This window comes from Triturus cristatus, chromosome 7, assembly GCF_964204655.1.
Source record: "Triturus cristatus chromosome 7, aTriCri1.1, whole genome shotgun sequence".
Lineage (NCBI taxonomy): Eukaryota > Metazoa > Chordata > Amphibia > Caudata > Salamandridae > Triturus > Triturus cristatus.
In genome coordinates, this window is record NC_140590.1 from 1,554,949,079 (window position 1) to 1,554,973,154 (window position 24,076).

A 24,076-nucleotide genomic window follows, 5' to 3' on the forward strand; every position below is an offset into this window, starting at 1 on the left:
AGCCTGTATGAGTCCCACACCGGTCCCTAAGTCCAAAATTAAGAGCCTGGGCATCTGGTTGGATCAGGATTTGACCTTCAGGGTGCAGGCCAGGAGGACGGCAGCTATCTGCTATGGTCCGCTTAGAATGGCCCACAAGTCCTTCCTCTCCTCCCGTTCCAAGCCAAAAAAATACTGGTCCAATCGCTCACACTTTCCAGAATAGATTAGGGAAATGCCCTTTACCTGGGTGCCCCCACCACAGTAGTCGCAAAACTCCAGACCATTCAAAACAGTGCAGCCAGATTGTTGACTGGAGTTTCCAATAGACAATTGGTGAAACCGGCACTCTACTCCCTCCACTGGCTCCCGGTGCAGGAACTAATCAGCTTTAAGGCCCTGTGACTAGTGCATAAATCCATGCAAGGGATTGGGCCTCCAATTATCTCTGCCATGATCCGTCCCTATAAGGCTAATAGGAAACTACAGACAGACAGACGAGCTGCAACTGGCTGAAGTCCCCAGGATTAAGAAGGTAGAAGTTGTGGACGGCTTTTCTCATATAACGCTGCCAAACTCTGGAACTCCCTGCCACTGTGGCTTCGCAGGGAGCCCAGTCATCTTGTCATTCGGAAACAACTGAAGACATTACTGTTCCCCTAAGTTCTCTCTGCCTCTCTCGTGTCTGGCCCAGTGCTGGGATGATCCCGGGTAGCCATGCGCTTTATAAATGTCTCTCTTTCATTTCATTTCATTTCACTAGACTCACCTGCACCAATTGCCACCTTTGTGCTACTGAGTCCTCCACAGAGTGATCACAATGCATCTCTTTCCAGAGTTCCTAAATGCTCTGTTACTATAGCATTGACAGATCCACAGAGTTACAAGCCAATTGTATTCTAGCTTACATTAGACTCCGAAATCTCAGTAGCAAGACACACAGAGGCTTCTTGAAAATTATTTTGGGTGAATGTGCGTCAGTACCCAGTTGAAGCAGGGCCATCTTAGAAGCTAGATAATTAAGAGGTTAACATATCTAGTCCAGCTGTTTTAATCAGCTGCATACTCTCAAACCCAGAAACACCAGCTTATTTTTTTTCCTTTCAAAGTAACACAACTGAGTACCATTCAGTTTAGTAACAGACTTGCTATTAACTGCCACAAGGTGAATCACTTTAAATTGACTTTACAAATGTCTATGTCACATAGCACAAGCTATTTTACAAAACGCTATGTAGGATGGGATCTCCAGATCTAGTGGATCCTTGGGGCTTCTCTGTGGTCCATCAAAATATGTTGAGAAAATTTGGCAGCGAATCGATGACTTGAGCACATGCCATGGAAGGTGCAACCTGCCCAGCGCAGGCTCCTGATCCATGACATCTTACCTGAGGTTGAGGTTCTAATACAGTGAAATTTGTGCGACCCTTTAAATCATAGGTAACAAGTTCAGTAAGAAAGTCTGGTGTGCTTATGTACCTGTTGCCCACGCACATTTGTATGTGTGTGTAGCTTTACATTTTTTAAGTGTATTTTATAGTAAGTATGGGATTCAGCTTGAACCTACCTAAAAAGAAGAGTGGGGTGTTTTACAATACTGCTAGAGTGGTCGACCTCAAAACTGGGGAAGCGCGTTTGAGTCTCAGCAGGGACGCTCAACATCCTGTAATTCTGGGCAAATCACGTAATCTCCCCATGCCTGACAAAAAATACATGAATGTGTCCATCTGTAATGAAATGTTGCTTATCTAAGGCGTTATGATAACTTTGGGTTGAGTTTGCGCTATATAAAACTCCTCCACCCCCTACAAAAAACAATATCTGTATGCAGTGCTTAATTTGAGCCAGTGTCTGCAGGTTGTGCACTTGTACTCTTTTATGAGATCTGGGACCAGTGGTGGCTCGCCGATGGAGTGCTGTGGGGTGGTAGGGTGGGCGGGGGAGGGGCAGGGTGAGGCGGTAGTGGAGTCTGACATATGAGGGACAGGAGTAAGGTAAGTAATTCAATAAATAAAACAATTTACCGTGCACGTGCTGCATCGCCAACTCGGCACCATAAAGAGCCTGGGGGATTAATTTGCCTTGCATCCCTTGACTTAATGGCTCAAAGGTATAGTCACCAAATTTGCAGTCAAACTTCTTCAGGCCATCCACCTCAGATCTTGTGAACAGATCCTGCCCAGATACCTATACTCTCTAACGTGCTCCAACTGTACATTATCTAAAAAGCAAGCAAAGTTATATTTCTTTCTAGAAAAAAACAGGGTTTTTTGTTTTATCAACATTTATTGTCAATTTGTTTTCAAGACAATAAGTATTCAGGGCATTTAATTTTGTTTGGACTCGTATAGGCGTTAGATCCATAACCACTAGATTGTCCATGTACATAAGGCAGCTGGTATGCCTGCATCCAATCTGAGGTGACCAACTGTGCATATCGCGTAACATCTGGGGGAGGTCTGCAATGAATAGACTAAACAGGAGAGGTGCTAAAACGCATACCCGTGAAGACCATTCTCAACCAGAATTATCCTCAACATGCTTCCTTGACCGTCCAAATCAACTTGAACCCAGTTGTCGCTATGCATTTTCATCACAAGGCTTAACAGTGCTCCAGACCTATCCCATTGCTGAAGTTTCCACCAGAGAGTAACTTAGTTCACCCCGTCAAAAGCCGCTCGGAAGGCAATGAAGCAGCAGCAATGGCCCCCAACTGTCTTCATTGACTTCCTCGTGACTCCCCGCAGCGTGAAACAGTGGTCCATCGCAGAATGCTTGGCTTGAAGCTTCCTTGCTCCACAGGGATCAGTACAGAGTCAAAAGCCCAAGCAGTTACGTCTTTTAACAAAGTTTGAGCATAAAGTTTAGAAGGAATATCAAGGAGGGAAATCAAATGATAATTTGCAGCTGATCCAGCTTGTCTTTTTTGTGAATGGGCTTCAGTGTGGCTCCTTTCCAGGAATCTGGGAGGATGCCTGTTAGCGTTACCCATTGGAAGAACCCACTCAACATTAGCCTCTTTTCTTAGGATCTTTCTTAAATACCACAGATGGGAGTCCATTCGGGCACCAAGCCCTGGAGGCTTTCATATTACTGATTATTTCATATAGCATTACTGCTGTCTGAATATTTGCGATCACTTCTGCTTCCACTTCAGGGTTGGCATGGAACACTGACAAGTTTTCAGAGTGTCCACCACTATATTGCGAATATATCAAAGTGAAATAATCTTCCTCACTTACCTGCGCCTCAAGAGAGTACGGAGATGAAAGAGTAATTGAATTCACTAGCCGCCAAAAGCGCTTACTATTTCGATAGCAGATAGCACTAACTCTCAATTTAACCTGTGAAACTCTCTTTTTATGAGCGCATAGGTTTCGATAGGCAATTTGGGCAGCCACCATTGCTGTTTTTAAACTGATACCACTAGGATTTCACTTGAAGTGGTGACAACTCCTATTTGCCACTCTTCTACCCTCCCGGCAATTGTCATCAAACTAGTGATTTCCTTTACCTCTTGTACTAGTGGGCGATAAGGGCCAAGATATAAATAAGGCCCTAAATACTGCATGGATGTGCTTTAGTACACAATATATGGGAAATAGTGTTTACATTGCATGCGCTACAACGCATGCGATTACAACGCGGTCATTACAACGACTGCGTTGTTACAACGCAAGCCATTACATCGCAAGTCGTTTCTACGAATTGCTGTAGAGGGCGCGCAAAACTAAGGAATAATATAATTTACTATCCCAACACCTTCCCTACTGTTGCACATGCTGGAGTTGAAATAGTAAATTATAATATTCCTAAATCCAGCGTGCCCCCTACAGCAAGTCCTAGAAATGACTTGCGATGTAATGGCTTGCGTTGTAACGACTGCGTTGTAATCGCGAGCATTGTAGCGCATGAGATGTAACATCACATATTCCAATATATACTGTGTGCCTTCAGAGGGCACGGGGAGCAGAAGACTGCTACAGTGGAGTGAGTTCCTTGCCATGCAGTGCATGCAACTCTCAGAGCCGGTGTCAAGCAAACACCGCAGTGACTGCCAAGTGTATTAAATGCCTCATTATTTTTTATTAACATAAAAATGTGGCTAACCTCACACACTGCTCCCCACATTAATGCCTCCCTCTCTCCCCTTCCATTCTATAAGCTCGCTGCTCTGTCTTGCAGCCTGACACTTATCCAGACGTGGCCTCAAAGTGGTGGCTAATGGCCGATAGATAATGGTGGTCTCCCTGTAGCAGCCTGAATGTGAGAAGAAGCTGCTATGCACACTGGGCTGAAAGCTTCCTCCTTGGGAAAGTACAGTGTATGACAGGCCTAAAACTTCAGTGATTTGAACTAAGGGCCAGCACAAAAATTCATATCCCAATATGTGTAATTACTTTCTCCCGCTCTTTCTATTAACAAATGACCAATATTTGTAATGTATGATATTGTGGACTTTACATACCATTACAAACCCATGCTGAGGCTGTGAAATGCTCTGATTCACTTAGGAATTCACAGCACCGTCCTCTGCATACATGGCTCATAGGGGGTTGTTTGTAGGTAGGCTTCTGTGGAAGGTGTTGGGGTTTGTATGGAGGTTTGGTGGTGTGCTCTAAACATGGTGCAACAAGCTGCTGTTACACACAGGCATGAGACATTGTAGAAAAGGGTCACAATGAATGGGTTTTCTAGGGAGACAGAAGTTTGCATGCCACAAGGATGCTCTATTTCCTACATTTTTATTTACCAATGTATGGCATTCTTTGACTGTTGCCTTACGTATTTACATGTTTTAGAAGTAACAATGACAGCTTTCACCTCTGGTGTCCTGGGGCTTACCTTACTGTTAACACCAGACCTACCTGAGCACTAAGTACACCCTTTAGCTCTTCATCTTAAAGGTAGCTACGAAGAACAGCCCAACACTTCCTTGAGGGAGGATGGTGTGGGGTAGAGACTTAGAAATGAATGCTGCATCATTGCCCAGTCAATGCTTTTACTTAAAAAAGAAAAAAACTACTTTAATCATGGCACACAAATTAATACCCCAATTAAAATGTACAGCGCTATAGTAGTATACCCAAGTCACAGTGGAGTTGCAGAGGGTAGGAAGTTAACCAATCTTAACTGTAGGTCACCATCAAATCTTTACTAGTGGTATGACAAGCTCACTGTGAAACACACTGATGCGACCTCGAGGCTGAAGAACACAATTTCCTACCATATTCCTAAGGCTATTGACTCCAATACTGAAATGGTAAATTGCAGCTGTTCTCATGCTACCTGTGTTGCTGACTTGATGTCTGTTCTAGCTATTGCTGTCTATCCCACCTTGGTTGCACCCTGTATCTTTAATGATGAAAAGTGGTATCCCTCATTGTACACAGCCGGCTAGAGCTCCTGCTGGTGTTGATGCTCACGTACGGCCTTGGGGAGCAACAGAGCTGATTTGGCTATAGCCTTCTGGCTCCAGTTATGGCCTTCTATGGTGCAGTTGCACCCAAACACAGAAAGAGAAAACCCCAGGTGCTAGCCAGGATCCTTGTTGAGGGTCTCCAATGAAAACCACCAAATGCACTTTCAATTTCTGTTAGCATTAAGTCACCACTAGTACTTCTTCTGGTGATAAACCACTGAATGAGATTATACATTTTATTACAGCTGCCATCACAGTCTGTATTTTGTAGTCCGTTGTGCTGTCGCTGTCTAACTTCCCATCAGAGGGTGATCGTACTTCCCAAGCCAGCTCTTATTTGGGGAGCACGTTGCCGTGCTTCGCCGCCCACTCTAGAGGGACAAAGGTCATCAGACCTCATCTTATGGCATTGCAAGATTCTTTCTGGACTCTAGTGGGTTAATGGTCACGTTTTCCTTCACAGCTTCTTCCTGCCATCCAAATCTACACAAACTTTCCATGGTGCAGAAGTCAGCTTACTCCTTCCATCCTGGTGGTTTCAAGACAGCTCTTCCTGGCAGGATGCAGAACTTTCAGTTTCCTGTTTCTGAACCTGGCAAGGGGAAGCTGGCAGGCAGTGACCACATTCTCTGAAGCTCAAATGTTTTTCTCGGTCTCCACTGATGATAAGACATCCTGGCATGGGAGTTTCAACCCCTTAATTATACTCAGTTCTCATAGTTTGTAGATGTTTAGTTCTGGAACTAGTTTTATGTAGTACATGTAATTTTGTGTATTCTTTTTAGATTGCTCAAGTCACACTTTTAGTAATTTAGGGTCCGATTCCGATGTTAGACGGACTCAGGTCCATCCGACATCGGTCAGGAGCCGTAACCAACAGACCTGCTGTCATCGGTTATGGCCCTGCTAGTACGATGTGACCGAACAGGGTTCTGTCGCACTCGTATACATCACAATGCAAGCATGCATTCCGAGCGGAATTCATGCTTGCATCGTGGAAAGCAGGGGTGCAGTTCATCCCTGTGCCCTGTGCCCCAAGGTGCCTGCCACTGAGTGAAGGGATCCACAGAGGGGCACCATAGGTGCCCCCAGGCCGCCATACGGCAGCCTCGCACCCATGAGGGCCCTACTGGGGGCCCCCAAAGACAGTTTCCGACTGCCTTTTCGTGCCGGAAAAACCGGCACGAAAAGGCAGTGAAAAACTGCCATTGTACTCCCTCGGTCTCAAAGAGGCGGCCGGGGAGTACTGAGGGATTTCCGGACGACGGACGGGCTCTCCGAGCCTGCGGTCCGCAATCCGGAAATCTAAGTCGGATTCCTTTCCAACCAAGCCCATCAGAATGCCTCGGTCGGAAAGGAATCCGGCCGACATGATCCGATTTGGTCGGAAGGGCTCCGACCATCGGTCAGAGCCCTTTCAACCGAAATCGGAATCGGCCCCTTAATGTCAGTAAAAGTGGTGTAGCAATGGGGGGTGGGGGCGGTCTTCCCCAGGCGGCACGATTTTTTTGGGGCGGCACACGCCCCCACTCTTACTTGCAGCCATCGAAGGGAGGATGCAGAGGAAGTCACCAGCACCCCCCCAACTTTCCCCACCCCCGCACTTACACACGGCCGTGGGACAGCTAATGCAGGTGCCGCCAAGGACAGCCATAGGTCTAGCTATCCCACTGGTCAGTAACAAGAGGGGTAGGGTGTGGAAGTCCATTAGGACGATCTTAAACAAAGAGCAAGGCTTCCTCTCTGAGCTTCTTCCCAACCAGCTGGGGCTAACACCAGAAGGTGGCAAGGACTGCGCAATTCTTCAAAGAAGCCCTGTGTCTCCCATCCACCATACCCTAAAGTCAGATTCTCACTTCAGATGACCTGCAGAATGCTTCGGAAGAGCCTGGCAGTTTACATTGCTGCCTAGTTGGCTCCCTCCAATCTCAATCCGTGTACATACACACACAGAGGATCTAAAATTGATTCCTGGCTTTAACAGCCAAACAGAACAGAAGCTCCAGTCCTGTCCTACCTCAATACCTAGTTTAAACATAGATATGCCATCCATGCCCTAAATTGGATTGAGCAAATTGGTTACAGGACACTGCCAGACAGTTTCGAACAGGAGAGTTGAGTAGGCAACTCTTCATGTGGAGGCATTAGGGGGAAAAGGACATCCTCCGGGCAAAATAAATCACTGCCACCAATGTCACTCCTCTGTAGCCCAGTAAGATGATGATAATCAGGCTCAGTCAAGGGAGAATGTACATGGCGTTTCTAGACCTCAGAGCCAGCTCTGGATCTCTTTCTACTTCCCCACAGGTCCTCAGCTTATGTGCATACCTGTCATACACGCAGAGGCCAAACATCTCAAGAGACCTACTCAATGTCGAATTCAGGGCAGAGCTGCGTTCCTTTCAGAGGCATGCAGGGGGACATTTCCATTTCAACATCCTGGATGGGGGTCAGTACAAGATTAGGTTTAGAGTGAGACGTTGAGGTGTAATTAGCTTGTCCAAATAGCCATATTTCAAACAGGTCAAGTCCAGCCCGAAGGACATGTGGATCACCCTTCCGCCTTCTTCAACTTTTACAGTTACGTGTGGTAAGACATGAAGTTTTTTTTCAATATGGGTTTGGCTGCTGGTAGAAGTATTGGTTCAAGCCCTGGTGCTACCAAGATTGGACTATGGAAGCACCACCCTATCTGGTCTTCCCAAACACGATCTTGCCCCTCTGAGGGCTTCGCTTAACGCTGAGGCCAGATTGGTCTCAGGAACTAAAAGAAATAATCACATTTCTCCAACCTTGAAAGCTTTGAACTGGCTACCCTACGAGGCTAGAATACACCTAAAGATCGCCTGGATGACCGACAAAGCCCTGCATAGCAATACCCCCAGCTACTTAGCATGAAAGCTTGAGCGTTCAGGAGGATGCAGACTATTGCGTAGTGTGAGTTCATTACTACTGAAACCACAATCCTTCCACAATAAGAGAACTGATTGCAGAGCATTCTCAGGGATCGCTCCGAAGATTTGGAACTCCTACCACCAGTGGTTCGCGGGATCACTTCCTTTACCTCCTTCAAAAAAGAAGTAAAACTGCTCCTAATGAACAAATTCATTTCCTAAGACTGTAATTCTATGATGTCTACCATTATCCTATGCTACCCTTATACCGCGGTCTACCTCTTTTATACCGAATGACTTATATCGAATGTATGCATACTAACTCAACCACCTAATATGTAATAACTTGTGTATTGTAAAGCGCTCTGATTCCCTCTTGGATCATTCCTTAATAACTACTAGTCTCCTATGCCACCCATATACTCCTTTATACCTATTTTCTACTGTATGGCGCAACAACTGTATTCTGTAAAGTGCTCTGATACCCCCGTGGGTCATGTTTGCGCTATATAAAACTTTATAAATAAAAATAAAGTATAGATTGTTAAGGGGTCATCTCTAGTGTGTTCTCCATTGGCTGATGACGCCATGAAGCTAGTCTGGTGGGTCTAAGGAGTTCAGATGGCTGAGGAAGTTTTTGAATGTTGGTCGGTGCCAGGAGCCCGTCAGTTGTTGAATGTATCGATCCCAGAATATCAGTGGGGCACAGTATTAAGTACAAAATATCAAAAGAAATATTGACAGGTAAGTAATTGTATCATTTCTATGCCTAACTCCACATATATGTACCGACGCGGTACATATATCTTCAAGGTATATAGATGTGTAGTTAGGAATAATAAATCTATACTTCTCTATATGTACTTCACTTTCCATATTTTGTACCTTGATAGTCTGTCCTGGATGTTCTTGTACCAGGATATTCTGGGGGCCGATTTGCAGTAGTGCAATCAGTTGTTGCAGTATACTTTGCTAACCAGAAGATCTCCAGAAGTAGGGCTCTTTTTCAAAGATCTTGTTCAATTAAATACACTGGATTATCATACATGCAAATGAGTGTTTGTAAAAGGAAAGCCCGGGAATGCAAACAAGGGATGGCCCTGGAATAGCTGCCTGCTACTAGTATCCTGGGCAAAGTTTACAGATAGAGTTTCAAAATTATTAGTTTCTTAATTTGAAACTCTTCCTCAAATTTGGAGTACCATATTACTCGGCTCCCTTGGCGACCACTTAGTTTACCTATGTGGACTGTCATTCATACTAAAACAGGAATGATCTTGACACGGGAGAATATAGTAATGCTGGATCATATTTTATCAGTATCCAAGAGCATTGTTTAATTTCCAATTGGCATTCATTTGGTTGAAAAAACAGATGTGACCACAGGTGGATAGTACTCTAAAACTAACTGCCATATAGATTTAAGGTAGGCACTGTGGAGGTCAGTTTCATTGCAGCATTTTCCCACTATTTCTGCCCCTTGGACCCAGTGTGTTCACTCCTCCTAGGAACTTCAGTGGAGTAAAGGGAAATGGGTTAAATACTTTTGCCTTACTGCAGCACGCATAGAAAGAGGAAAAAGCCTCTTGTGATTGTTTTTGTGCAAGAGGGTTTTCCTTCCTGCACAAAAATAATCATCCCCGCAAATCAGGCACCCTTGCGCACCATGGTGCAAAGATGCCTGCATTGGCGCATGGCAGCCCATTGTGTGCCAGCACAGGAGAAAAGGACATGAATATGCCGTATCTGATAGATATGGCGTATTCTTGCCCTTTTCTTTTTCCGCAAGGCAGAGCCGCAGGAAGGCCTGCAGCGCTGCCCTATGGCAAAGACTCATAAATGAGGCCCAAAGTATGTAGGAAAGCCAGGGTCGGACTTAGACAGAAAATATGCCCTAGCATCAAAATTAAAGTGGCCCCCATTAGTGAATCAAATAGCTAAACAAGTTGCCCAAATTTACAAATCAGAGCAGTTTTGAACATGCTGTATACAGGTTTTGCAAGGCATAGGAGACTGCATGCATTTGTGCTTGCTGCAGGCTCTGTTTGTGGCAATATAAATATCTTTATTTTTCCTAATTTTTCCTTTTCTATGTGTGCGGCACACATAGCTGGAGGAAAAAGCCTCTTGTGATTGTTGTTTGCAAGAAGGTTTTCCTTCCTGCACAAAAATAATCATCCCCGCAAATCAGGCACCCTTGCGCACCATGGTGCAAAGATGCCTGCATTGGCGCACGGCAGCCCATTGTGCGCCAGCACAGGAGAAAAGGACATGAATATGCCGTATCTGATAGATACGGCGCATTCCTGCCCTTTTCTTTTTCCGCTAGGCAGAGCCGCAGGAAGGCCTGCAGCACTGCCCTATGGCAAAGACTCATAAATGAGGCCCAAAGTATGTAGGAAACCCAGGGTCGGACTTTGACAGAAAAATACCCTAGCATCTAAATTAAAGTGGCCTCCATTAGTGAGTCAAATAGCTAAACAAGTTGCCCAAATTTACAAATCAGAGCAGTTTTGAACATGCTGTATACGGGTTTTGCAAGGCATAGGATACTGCATGCATTTGTGCTTGCTGCAGGCACTGTTTGTGGCAATATAAGGTCACTCAAAAGTCAAAACTGGCCCATCAGCCCATAACACAGGCCCACAAACAGCCAAAAAGCAGACCCACACACTGATCTCCCAGCCCAGCCCACTGGGCACTGTCTGAATGCCCTATAAGCCTGTCCAACACCAAGGAAAGCCACTAATAAAAAAACACAGAGCTGAGACTGCCAAAAAAGCCATCTAAGCATGTGCGAAGCCTGATTCTGTGTGATATTCTATACAATGCCGTCTGCAGGCTGCTTTTCAAAGATTCCGTGTTGGGCGGGTTGGTGACCGCAGCAGTGCGTGGCCCACTTTTTTTGATGGGATATCGCCTCGCCGTAAATAGACAAAATTGTTGCTAATATCATTATCGTGAGCGGCTTTCATACCGCCTTTGTTAATGCTTTTAACTAATTATAATAACTAGGTGCTCAGCGCCACGTGTTGGCCGCTTCTCTTCTTTGTCAACAGCCGGGAGTTAGAGCCCAGCTTGGCGCTGCTCCCTTTCTGGACCTCAGAAGGATGAAAGGCTCCAGGTGTGCTCCTGCGGGCCTCGCCTGTGCCTGCTGCTTTCTACACTCATCTCAGCTGCACATTTATTGTATTGTAATTGCATTTATATAGCGCTTACTAACCCTGACGATGCGTCGAAGCGCTTTAATAACCCCTTGGCTATTGTATTGTATTGTAATTGCATTTATATAGCGCTTACTACACCTGACGAGGCGTCGAAGCGCTATCTTACTTCTCTGTTCTAAGGAGAGTGCCAAAGGTCCCTTTGTTTATGGACAAAGTGAGGCCTTGGGGGCTGATATGGGCGGCGGGGGAGGGGCTTGGGGGGATACGGAGAACATTATTCTGTACATGGTAAAAAAAGAGGCCAGCAACAGGCTGCAGTCGAGTTGTCAATTAGTTAAACACACACTGCTAATGTGCTCGCTAAGAGCTACACGTGTGCTGTTAACACGCTGCCTCTGAGCTGTCAATGTGCCGGTAATTAGTTTTATCTGTGACCTGGTAATGAGCCGCCCCTTGGAAAAGAGCTGTAATGCGTTCAAAGAGGCGTGAGAGCAGCCGGGGCCCTTCACGCTGCTGGGGAAGGGTTTTGGCAGTCCTTCCAGCCCACCCCCCCACGCCCTTCTACCTTCGTGGTGTGATGTCTTCACAGGCCCTGTTGCCTCCCAGCTGCAGAGCGGCCTTTAATCCCGCGTTTTAGGGTTCGCCTGTTGACATTTCTTTTAGCTAAGTGCTGTCAGAGTGAGGCCACGAGCTGCTACAGAAGATAACAAGATCCACTGGGGAAGGGGGGCGGGGCCTGAGGGACCGGACAGGCGGGACTCCAGACACAAGGCTAAAGCTCCTTTATATTTCATTATGACGTGGGGTGGGGAGGGAACGCAACCCCGTGCTGCTGAGAGCAGCACTGCTTCCTGCTGCTGGTCCCTTGGGCCTACTATATTGAGGCAGTATATTCCTCTGTCACATTCTGAGCAGAGGCAGCCATGACCCCGCCCAGCACAAAATGGCGCCCATAGAGAGGTGTGCTCTGATGCATGGAAGTATTATCACCTAGTGCTACAAGGCTCCATATTGGCAATGACTCTGTGGAGTCTGGGAGCCAGATTCACAAACGTGTCATACAACAATGCAGCGCAGCAACCAAAGATTCTGCGCTGCGTGACAGGGAGAGAGCTGCAGCGCGCCATATCTACAGAGATATGGCACTCTCCCCTCCCTTTCCCCAAAACGGGCACCGATTTGTGCTGCTGAGCTCTACGCACACACCTTTGCCCCATGGTGCCTTCCTGTACAAAATACCATGCCTAGACAAGGTTAAACATTTTACCTACTACTTTATTTAATTGGTTGGTGAGGCATTTTTGCCTTTTTGTTAGGTAGGATGAGAATTGTATGTTACTGCTATCTTTACTTGTCTTTGGAAGTAATGGGGAGTTGAGCAGGGAAAAAGGTTTTCAAGTTGGCAAGGTAGCAGCACTGTATTTATCCATACTTTGTATGTGTGCATTAAAGTGCAGCACATAAGCAAAGGCCTACAACCATAGAGAAATAAAAACATTTCTCACTTTAACACCTGCTTACCAGCAGCATTAATTTTTGGCGCATAACCCTGTCTACTAATGTTAGCAGATAGGGTTTTGTGTCAAAAAGCATGGGAGGTGCATGAGAACGCTCATGTACCACCCATGTAACATCCCCTTGCCCCAAAGTAATGGAAAGCAGAGTTTTGCACTGGTTTGTGTTACTTATCCATACAAACCAACACAAATACCGATTTGCGTTGGTTTGTTAATCCCCAAAAAGGTTTTGCGTTGGGTTTGCGTTACAAAAGTAATGCAAACCAGACGCAAAACTTTTGTGAATCTTGGCCGGGATGTTGGGCCACTCAATTTAAAAACAGATATCTAGACTTGAATAATCACCAATTTGTTGATAATAGTCAGCTCTACCTAAAACAACATTTCCCAACAAGACACCAACAATCTGAAAAAAAGGTCTTAAACTAACTCCAGTATCTACCCAAACCCTTAAAACTTTAAAGCTCTGATTTCATGGAATTCATTTTAATTCCCACAAACACAACATAGCTCTGCTAGCATCTATACCCTTTCCCACAAATGGATACTAGAATCAGTGGCATTCGAAACAGAAACTGACTAAGGCAGCAACCCTAGATCGCTCTCTCCCCGAAGACATACATTTGAAAAATGTATATGAGTATACAGAGGGCAGTGTTTATATTCAGAAATAATTTACAGAATTCAGTAAATAAGAAAATGAAGGTTAGGAATGATATTTTATGACCAATGTATAATATTCAAGATGTCAGACGAAACCACGTGGTGACATAGAAAACAACAGCCTGCACCCTACATCGGTGCTGAAGATGGCTGGCCCAAGCACCTATTGAGGAGTCGACCTTAGGCAATTGTCCAAGCCACATGTCCCTGATCAACCCCCGACAACATCACATGAACCGTAAGTCTGCTATAGTCGAGGGCATCCTTTCCTCAAAAATGAGAGCCTAACTCCCACTGCCCACGCCTGGGAAATATGTCAGCCATTAATCTTCAAGTAGCCATAAATCGCAATGTCAAGAATGGATAAATACAGTGCTGCTACCTTGCCAACTTGAAAACCTTTTTCCCTGCTCAACTCCCCATTACTTCCAAAGACAAGTAAAGATAGCAGTAACATACAATTCTCATCCTACCTAACAAAAAGGTAAAAATGCCTCACCAACCAATTAAATAAAGTGCAGGGAGGGCGGGAAAAAAAGAGCATGTGATTGACACTGCGGGTGGCTGTTTTCGCCGACAGGGAGACGTTAAAACGAGGCGACCAGTTAAATGCAGGAGCTCTAATAGCATGCTCCTCTCCCCACCCCTAAGGACCTAAACATCTGCAAAAAGCCTTCCAAAAAACTCACATATGTAGCGGCTTTGGCCAGAAGTGAACCACCAGCAGGCATGGCCCAAGGTGGCAGTACAGAGGCGAACCGATACGCCCCTGCCTGGTTATGTAGCCCCACGATTGGTGTGCCTCATCCCATTGGCAATGAAGTCAAAACCCAAGATGTTTATTCTAGAAAACTTAATCTCAATACAAGAACACACCATGTAGCCAGGTATTGCTGAGTCCTCTCTCCAGTACTGACATCCCTTCCCAACCATGACCCCATGGGCACCTCAACCCCCTCCAATCTCCCCAAGGCCTAGATGGACATAAACACAGTGTCTTGGGTTAGGGGTCATAAAACCCCGGCCGTATTTTACTAAAGTATGCAAAACAAATGAAAGATATCTATTTACTATAGTTACAATACGCAGAAAAACCGTCCATCAATCCAGAATATTCATACACCAAAATTCGTATACAATGTATTTACATTATTTCGGATGGCAAACCTTAACATGTTATCTAATACATAGCCATTCCTGACATAAAACTAAATCATATTCACTATTGCTTTCTTCGTATTCTGAATTGAGCCTACGGGCAAGGTCATGACTGGTCCAACTACGTGCTAGGTCCAACCCCTCCTACCAGAGTGACCTTGGACAGGGGTCCTAGTTCCCCAGAAGGTTAGATCCCTCGGGCACCCCCTACACCCTCAATAACATCGCCATGGGGCTGGGCTGTTATGCCAACTTTGTGCCCATGCGCCTGTGCGGGGATTGGCCCAAAGGCCTACCGGAAGCGGAACTTCCCCAGCCCGCACCGTTTAGCCTACTGGCTGTAACCACCCCCTGGGGTTCCATAAAAAACCACTGCCCCCCCAGGCATCCCCATTGACAATGGCGATGCCTACTAAGGACCGTAAAAATGCCCACTAATCATGGCCTTTCCGCAGACCAAGGATACCCTCACATAAAATACGACAATGCCGTCGCCCTGCAAGAAAAATTCTTTGTTATTTCAACAGTACCAAAAAATGACAGAGAAACAGATTAGAACAGGGAGAGAAAAATTGACACAACCTGTAATGGAAACACAAGAAAGTGCACACATTAATTCTGCTGCCTCAGGGGATGGTGGGTGGGAAAAAAACAGGAACACTCCATCACATAGATGGCTTCCGCTGGAATACGCTACGGAGGGGCGAAGGAAAAGACCTTCCTGCCGCTCCACAGCCCCTTTTATTAGGCCCCCAAGGAACCTTCAGGTTCCAGCTTGGACCCACCTCCCAATGCCCCGGAAGCACTTGAGTGCTTCCAGTGCATGCCTGCGTTTAGCCAAGTAGTGGCGAAGGTCGCAGCAGGTGTCAGCGGTGTCACCATGTGCCGTCACCCGCCCTGCCCCTCTATGGAGTTGGGGAAGGGCACAACCGCCATAGGTGCGGCGTGCCCGAGTCCCGGTTGGCGCCTTAGCAATACCTCACTCAAAATTAACAACAGCAATTGCTCCCCATTCGCAGTCTTAAATGCCTGGTGCCTCATTTACAAACATTTGACACACGGCAGTGATGCCGTAGGTCAAAAGAAAAAGACAGGAATGGTCGGTATAAGCAAAGATATGGCACATGCCTGTCCCTCTCCCCTGTGCTGGCGCACAAATAGCAGGTGTGCACCAACGCAAACACGCTTTGGTAATGTTGCACGGGTAGGTAAGAGAGGTATGCAGTTCCTAACTAGTTCAGGGGGACAGGAGGGCTAGGTGGGCATAAGTCCTCGCTGGTTACACGGTGAACGGAGAATTCCTCCTGTTGGAATTAGGGCCCTCACACACCCAGCTGGGTGTCATGCTTCATCATAGGGCATGCTCCTCGTCAGGTCTGCGCTGCAATACCTGACAGGCTACCTATGAGTGGCTCTTTGGCGGAGATCTTTTATTCCAAATTGCCGTTTTGTGCCGTGGGGGCGAGGGACATATGTGTGTCAAGGAAATAGATACTGGGATATTGGAAATTGTATAGAGAATTATAGGGGACAACATCATCTTTATGGTATCTAAATGGCCCCACCAAGATAAGTATAAATGGTGCCATCTAGTGGTCAAAAAGGATATTCTCAGTATACAATTTTCCATGTAATGTGAAATTGTACCTGAAATAGAAGGGATAATCTGTAAGACTAAATACTTAATGTGTTGAGGGCTCCATGTGAAATTAGAGATAGCAAAAGGTAAGATTTCACACTTATCTTTATTTAATTTATATCCAGAGACAGCTGCAAAAAAATCAACTTCTTGTAGGAATGCGGGGAGAGAGGTCTGAGGTTGTGAAATAAATAATAATGTGTCATCAGCGTAAGCTGCCAATTTGATTTGAGTATCTTTAAAGTCAAATCCCTGTATATCTTTATTTTTACGGATTCTTGATAAAAAAAGGTTCTAAGGCTAAGTTGAAAAGGAACGGGGACAATGGACAACTTTGTCAGACACCTCTGCCTAAATTAAAGTAAGAAGATGTACCACCATTTGCACACACTGCTGCACGTGGATTAGAGTATAAAATAGATATTAAAGAAATAATTTTAGGACCAAAGCCAAACCACTTTAGTGTGTGAAAAAGGTAAGGCCATTCCACTCTGTCAAACGCTTTCTCTGCGTCTAAGGCTATTGCTGCCAAGGAATGTGAGACATGGGAGGATTTGGACAGGATATCAAAAAATAAACCAGTATTGTCTGTAATAAGGCGACCCTTAACAAAACCAAATTGCTCCATTCCTAATAAATCAGGCAACTAGGATTCTAGGCATATGGCCAAAACCTTTGAAAACATTTTGTAGTCAATATTAACTAGGGAAATGGGCCGATAGTTTTCACAATACCTTAAGACTTTACTTTCCTTAGGAATAAGACAAATGAGGGCATCCGAAAAGGAGCCATGGGATTCACTTGAGTGCAGAAAAAAGTATAAAAGAGTTTGCAATATGGGAAGTAGCAAATGTGCAAAGTGTGTAAAAAACTCGACAGTGAAACCATCTGGTCCTGGGATTTTATCTTTCTTGAGTGTCTGTAATGTGGTAAGAAGTTTCTTTTGTGATAAGTCGGATTCCAAGAGTGTGAAATCTGGTCGAATATCAGAAGGTTGTTGAATATCAGATAAAAATTGAGAAATCTGATGTTCTGAGGGAGGAATTTCTGATGTGTATAATGTTTTATAAAATTGGAGAAATTCATTTAAATTATCATTGTCTTTAAATTTCAATGTTTGATGCTCATCCATAATGGACTCTATGTTAAGTTTGTTATGTTTAACTTTCAAATAATTCGCTAGTAGTTCCCGGCTTTATTCTGACCCCTATAAAAGGTCACACTAGATTTTAATACATATGTTGAAGCTTTATTTTTTGATTCCTTATTAACCTGAAATTTGACATTTATAAGTTCTGATAAACAATTTTTTGACTTGGAAGAGTAATAATAATGCTCCAATCTCTTTATCTTGGCTAGGAGGGTTTTAGTGAGCTCTTTGGACTTTTTAGAATTTTTAGAAACATATCCAATAATAAAATCCTTAACTGCTGCTTTGAAAGCATCCCACACCACATGAAAAGGTAAAGTATCAGATTGATTAAAGAAAAAATATTCATTGAATAAGGAAACAAAAGAGGAAGTAAATCTTGAATCTAAAAGTAGAGCATTATTAAAACGCCATTTTCTAGGTGTTTTAGGTTCCTGTAGAACATCGAGATGAATGGTAGTGGGAGCATGAAGGGATATTAGAATAGATCCAATATCTGCTGCCACCAATGACTGAGAAATGTATGAAAAGTTCATTTGCTTAATGAGGGACGAAGGAGACCGCTGAATTGCGATCTAAAAAAGGATCAAAAACTTGATTGCAATCACCTGTAAGAATAAAGTTATCATCAATACAGCTTGTAATTTGTTGAGCCAAGGATGTCCAAAAAGAGGAGTCCTCAGCAGTGGGCGCGTATATATTAAGTAAAGAGACCAGAGCATTCCCCATTAGCAATTTAGTAAACAACCATCTACCATTTTCATCAGAACATTGTGAGAGCAATATGACAGGAAGCGATTTTCGGCAAAGGGTTAAGACTCCATTACGTTTACCATCCCCTGGTGAATAAAAGACCTCCCCTACCCAACCTTTCCTTAATTGTATTGATTCCTCTGCCGTTAAATGAGATTCTAGTAAACAGGCAATATTGGCCCCCAGTTTAGCTAAATGTGTTAACACCCTCTGCCTTTTAATCGGCAAAGGTAAACCTCTGACATTCCAAGAGACAAGTTTTAAGGACATAAGACAGACATGAAGATAGATAAAGGGCACACCAATCAAAGCAGATCATCAGACAACAGAAAGCATACCAAAGAACAAACCAACTATATGCAAAGTGAATCAAACAGACCAGGAAAAAAGAAAAAGAAACATAGAGATGTAAGTATAATTGCAACATTCGAGAAGAACCTGAGAAAGATAAAGAGAAAGGGGTAAAAAAACAAAAGGGAAAAAAAGAAGTAGCCATACAGTAAAAAAGACATACCTAAAATATCATCAGGCAGCAGTGGGGGCTGAAACCACACGGAACAAATGGCACACCCAAGTTCGACGTAACAGAGGACAAGGGAAGGACCACACCACATGTGGCGAAACAACGGCAGGATACAAACATCAACAAATCTGTAAAAGGAAAGAATAGAGAAAAAAATTGTTATAAAGAAAAGCTAAGTGGAAAAATGTTAAAAGCAAGCGGAAACAAGTTAAAATGCATCACAGCACAACCTTAAACTGAACAATCATGGAGTACAGTTCCAATATAACAACAGAGAGAAAAAAGGGGAAGTTATCCCAGAAGATTAATGATATTAAATGGTTTGAGATGATGAGGCTCCTGAGAATTCCATGGCCTCTGTTTTGCAAGAGTGTATAAAGCTCTGGAGTTTGACTGGATCATCGTAAGTTGTCGTTTTGTTATTGTAAGTGACTTTAAGGAGACAGGGATGAAAAAGTCTGTAGCGGGCTCCTAAAGAACGTAGATCAGGTCTCATGTTAAGAAACACCTTACGTTTATTTGCTGTGGCTTTGGTGTAGTCTTGTGAGAAGAATAAGGTTGAACCAGACCATATGACTCGTTGGGTTGACTTGACAGCTGCAAGAACCTTTAGTAAGTCTGTGTATTCAAGAAAATACAGTATGACTCCTCTCGGTCTTCGTGAGTTAGATAAGCCAGATAGTTGGCGGCCAAGCCTGTGAGCACGTTGGATATTTAAATTAAGCGCAGTATCCTCTGTGATATGTAGTAGCTTGGGAAGAAAGGATTTGAAGAAAAGGGGATGATATGAGCCCTCTGTTCCTTCTGGTAGGCCATAAATGCGTAGGTTATTCCTTCTATTTAGGTTTTCAACCTGTTTTTGAAGTGTGGAAACCTGGGATTGAAGTGCATTGACTTTAGTGTCAGTAAGCCCAAAAGAAGATACGCTATGTTCAACTGCCGTGAGCCTTTCGTCCATCTGAGACCGAAGACCAATTATCAGTGAGGAACTGCAGCTTGGTGTTTGTTTCCTCCATGAAAGATCTAAGGGTGCGTATCTCCTCCAACAATAACTCCAATGAAACAGGGAAGGAAGGTATTGGTGGAGATGGCGGATCCTTTTTCAAGCATTTTGTAGTAGGATTCCCTGCCGCTAGAGGAGTAGAGTTTGACGATACAGGCACCTTGGATAAAGACAGTAGAGAGTCCTCCATCTTAGAGAATTCTGTGAAGATTATGGAATTCTTGATAAAAGATTGAGTGGAGCGCAAAGCAGGAGGATCAAGTTTTTCCAATCTTCCCATGTAAGACTGTAAGGAGGAAGGTGCATAGGTTATGAGAGACGTTACAGAGCCAACACAAATTGCTAAGATAATATGTTTATTGGAAAATAGAGAGAGCCAACAAGCTTGTAAGGTTCATTAAATGAAAACGTAACAAAGTCGAATGGCATGTAGGTAGTAGATCTCCATTAAGTTGATTTTTCCATAAGAGGCAGTATGAAAAAGGCTAATGTCCAGAAGCCCAGCCATGAGTGATGGTCACATTAGAGCTGCGCATCTTCCGTGTGAGAGATATCTTCATAGCTTCCCACTAGCAGTATAAAAATTTGTCAAACACTAGACTGGAAAGGCTTACTGTTTCCAAAGCGCGCCTAGCTAGTGAGCGCAAGATGTGGAGACAAATGAAGGCCAGATATTAATAAATGAGACTGAGCTAAAATGGCGTTCATTAATTTTACTTTCCTCAACAGAAGAATAACTTGAGAGTAAATATAGCTGTAGCGACAAGCAAGCAGGCAGGTAAGCAGCTATTTGTGGCAGCGCTTGTATGAATAAAACTGCTCCAAAAACGAGTTGCTGGAAAAGCCCATACTGCCATGCTAACAACTTGATGAAGCAGGAACGTTCTTAAAAAATGTCCCCACATACAAAATGGAGGCCGTATTTCGCGTTGCACCGAAGCTGGAGGTACCTTGGTGAAAATGAGGCTTCTAGAGCCAAGAAAGTAGTCGCTGGAGACATCGTCTGGGTCAGGATAATCTCCACAACCAGAAGCGCCGCATTAGCTGTATTTAACGAGCAAATTGGCATGGACCCACCGCGTCGCTCCGAGGAGTCTCACTCGGGCGCCGCCATGTTCTCGGGTGTTAAGCCACACCCCGCCACAAATTACTCATAATTACTCAAACTAGGGTAATCGCACAATTGCGGAATTACGCATCACTAGAGTTAGGCGTAATTACTGAGATTACTACGATTACTCTGGGGTAATTCAAATTTCGCCCAGGTCTTATATGCTTTTAAGCTAACTCTGTAGTTATATACTCACACAAACCAGTCTAGAGGTGCAAGTATTATTTACACATGGATTTTAGTGCATTCATGTGTTTTCACCATATAAATATCTTTGCACAATAATATATTATAGTTCCTACAAAGTTTTACTTTCTCTTTAACAGAGTTTACATTCAGGTAGTCCATGCAATATTAAAGGTCACTAATATAATAGTAAGATAAGTTATCGCCCTACTAATATGACTATAGAAATGGACATTTTGCCTGAAAGCAGAAGAGAAGTCATGCACAGTGAAATTTCTCTCCGTCTCCTGTGAACCCCAAAGAAATAATGAGTCTGATGGATGGAGGCAGTGGCATAGCTAGACCTTTGGCCGCCTGTGGTGGTCCCTGTGTTTGCCGCCCAGTGGTCGCATGTAACAGCGAGGGTTGGTGCTGGCGAGTCATTCGTTTGCTGCACGCCACCCCCTTGCTACTCAACTGCATGGTGGGAAGAGCTTCTCTCTCTGTCTTGTGCGGATTTTCTTAAATTAATTGCCTTTTGAGTTGAATATTTTAAGATTGTGCTTAAAAGTAACAGTTTTGTTACAATTGTAAGCAGTACCAATTTGCACTTTGTAAATTGTCCTGCATTTTACATATTGTATTTCTTTTAAGGCAGAAACAATAAAGTTTATTGACTGATTGAATAATGATTGACTAGTACGTCAGGAGATGGACAAAATGTGTTCTCTCCTATGTTTGAGCAACAACGTACTATCAAGGCCTATCTAGTAGTACCGACCAGAAAGTAAGGCACTGTAGATTAAGTCCAATCCTATTAAGCAAGTCCTATCCTTACTTAAAATTAACATTAAGCAGTGGTGGCTGCCACGGATCAGGGGTGGTGAGACGGGGAGGAAGGGGGTAAATAAAAATACAATTTCACTTACCTCCTGCCGCGTCCTGCTCATCGCGTCTCTTCTCGTCCCTCCGCTCTGGAACAGGAAGCACCAAGGCTCCCTTCAACCAATCACAACTCTGCAATGTACTGTTGTGATTGGTCTGATCTCCGTGGTTCGGCACTCAGCCAGGGAATGGGAGCCTGGGTATGTTCTCCACCTAGGATGTAATGCAGACTGGGGGAAGAACAGGATAAGTGCGCATGAAAGTTTGACCGGCCCGAGACGGATGGCCAAACATTTATGCACACTGAGGAAGTGCAAACCACATCTCCCCTGCTCTGTCAGCAGAGCAGCCCTGCCCCACCCACAAAGCTGAGGCAACAGGAAAAAATAAAATGATAATACTATTGAGTTATTATCATTTTATTTTTCCTTACACTGCTGAAAAGCAGTGGGGCGACGCTCCTCCGCCATACTGGAGTCGCCGCCCCTGACATTAAATGTATACACATTCCTCCTCTTTATTCCCCAATGAAGTGCATTGCACAGAAGTTACTTCCATCTCTGAGGAACATATGCTGTTCAGCATCCACAAAAAGAAAAACGTTTGGGAATTGCTGTGCAGTATCTGGAAAAAAAGACAATTAATAGACGAAAACTTGATAGCTTGGATGAGTCTTAACACTATGGTGGCTAGCCATAGTGTTAATGACATATGCACATGCATTCATCACTCATTCAAAAAAGGAGTGTCACTCATTCAAAAAAGGAGTGGCCCGGTAGCAAATGCTAGCTGCCTGATCCTATTTTTTTTTTCAAAACAACATTTTTTAAAGACCACTGCAACAAAGGAGGAGCACTTGGGGGATAAGTGAACGCAGGGAAGAGCAATAGAAAAAGGGCGTAGGAGCAACGGTGGCACTTGAGATGTGGCGGAAAGGACTAAAAGGTTTAAAAAAAGATAAAAAGGCAATGCAGAGGTGAATGGAGCAATGAACAAGCTGAAAATGAGGGATGAGGGGGGAATATGGAGTGAGCCAGTAAGGGTATATGAAAGGAGAGAGCAACACACGAGGTAGAGAGCACGAAGTTGCATGCACTCTCGTGGAGTGCTGAAAGAGAGAGTTCCCTGATTGTGAACAGTGGAAGAATACAGACCAGGCAATCAAAAGGATGGACAGGACCTGTGTGCAGGGGAAGAAGCATGAAAAAAGGAAGGGAAGCCATAAAATTGAAGCAAGTAAATGAAAATGACAATAAAGCCAACCATCGGTAAGCAATGCACCGGCCCTAAACCCATTGTAAGTTTTTGGTATAGTCCAAAAGAAATCTTTCAACAGACTGCTGAATTCAGTCTGCACACAAGACCTAAAAAGGAAGCTCTCAACCATGGTGAATCTCTGGGCTACCCAAACCCTCAAAGATACTTCAGGGCGCCTGGCTGTGGTACCGCTCGGTAGACAGAAGGGTCTTCCATAAGTGGATCCCGAGGTCATCATGAAAGAATCACTACATTTCATATTTCCTCCTCATCCTTTTCACCCTACCAGGATGGACAAACTCTGTTGGACTAGTGGAAAGGCAAACACTTTCATAGAAGGGAATTTAGCAAGATGTATGATTATTTCAGGGAGATCCTGTAGCTCCCTCAAAGGAAATTACCACGGACTTCTTTAGGTGAGGCAGAATAATCTCCTTGCTAACTCTGCATTAAAAAGATTATATTCGACACACATGCTTGCTGATGGCCATCATAATCTATGAGTAATGCCAAACATATTTTCCCATAATTATCCAATACAACATATCAGCTCTGATCATATCTGACAAATCACACATTGCAATTATGTGGAGATAGCCTCTTTAAAAATGCAATCAAATATGTAACGCTGACATGGTAGTGGCAGTCTGGACTCTATAAAAGTGTGAATGAATCTATAGTGTGATCATTTAACTGAAATGGGGGCACCGACTTTGAGGGCAATGTGAAGCCCCTCTTTGTCCTCTGCTTCCAGCCAGGAAGTGAGAGAAAAAAGACATTATGGATATAC

General features: G+C 44.2%; 1 protein-coding gene across 1 annotated transcript in view; it reads left to right on the forward strand.

Moving 5' to 3' along the window:
• The window catches only part of CDH22 (cadherin 22), a 1,590,820-nt gene that overhangs the window by 800,060 nt on the left and 766,684 nt on the right, over positions 1 to 24,076 (forward strand). The gene's annotated exons all lie outside the window — the stretch shown is intronic.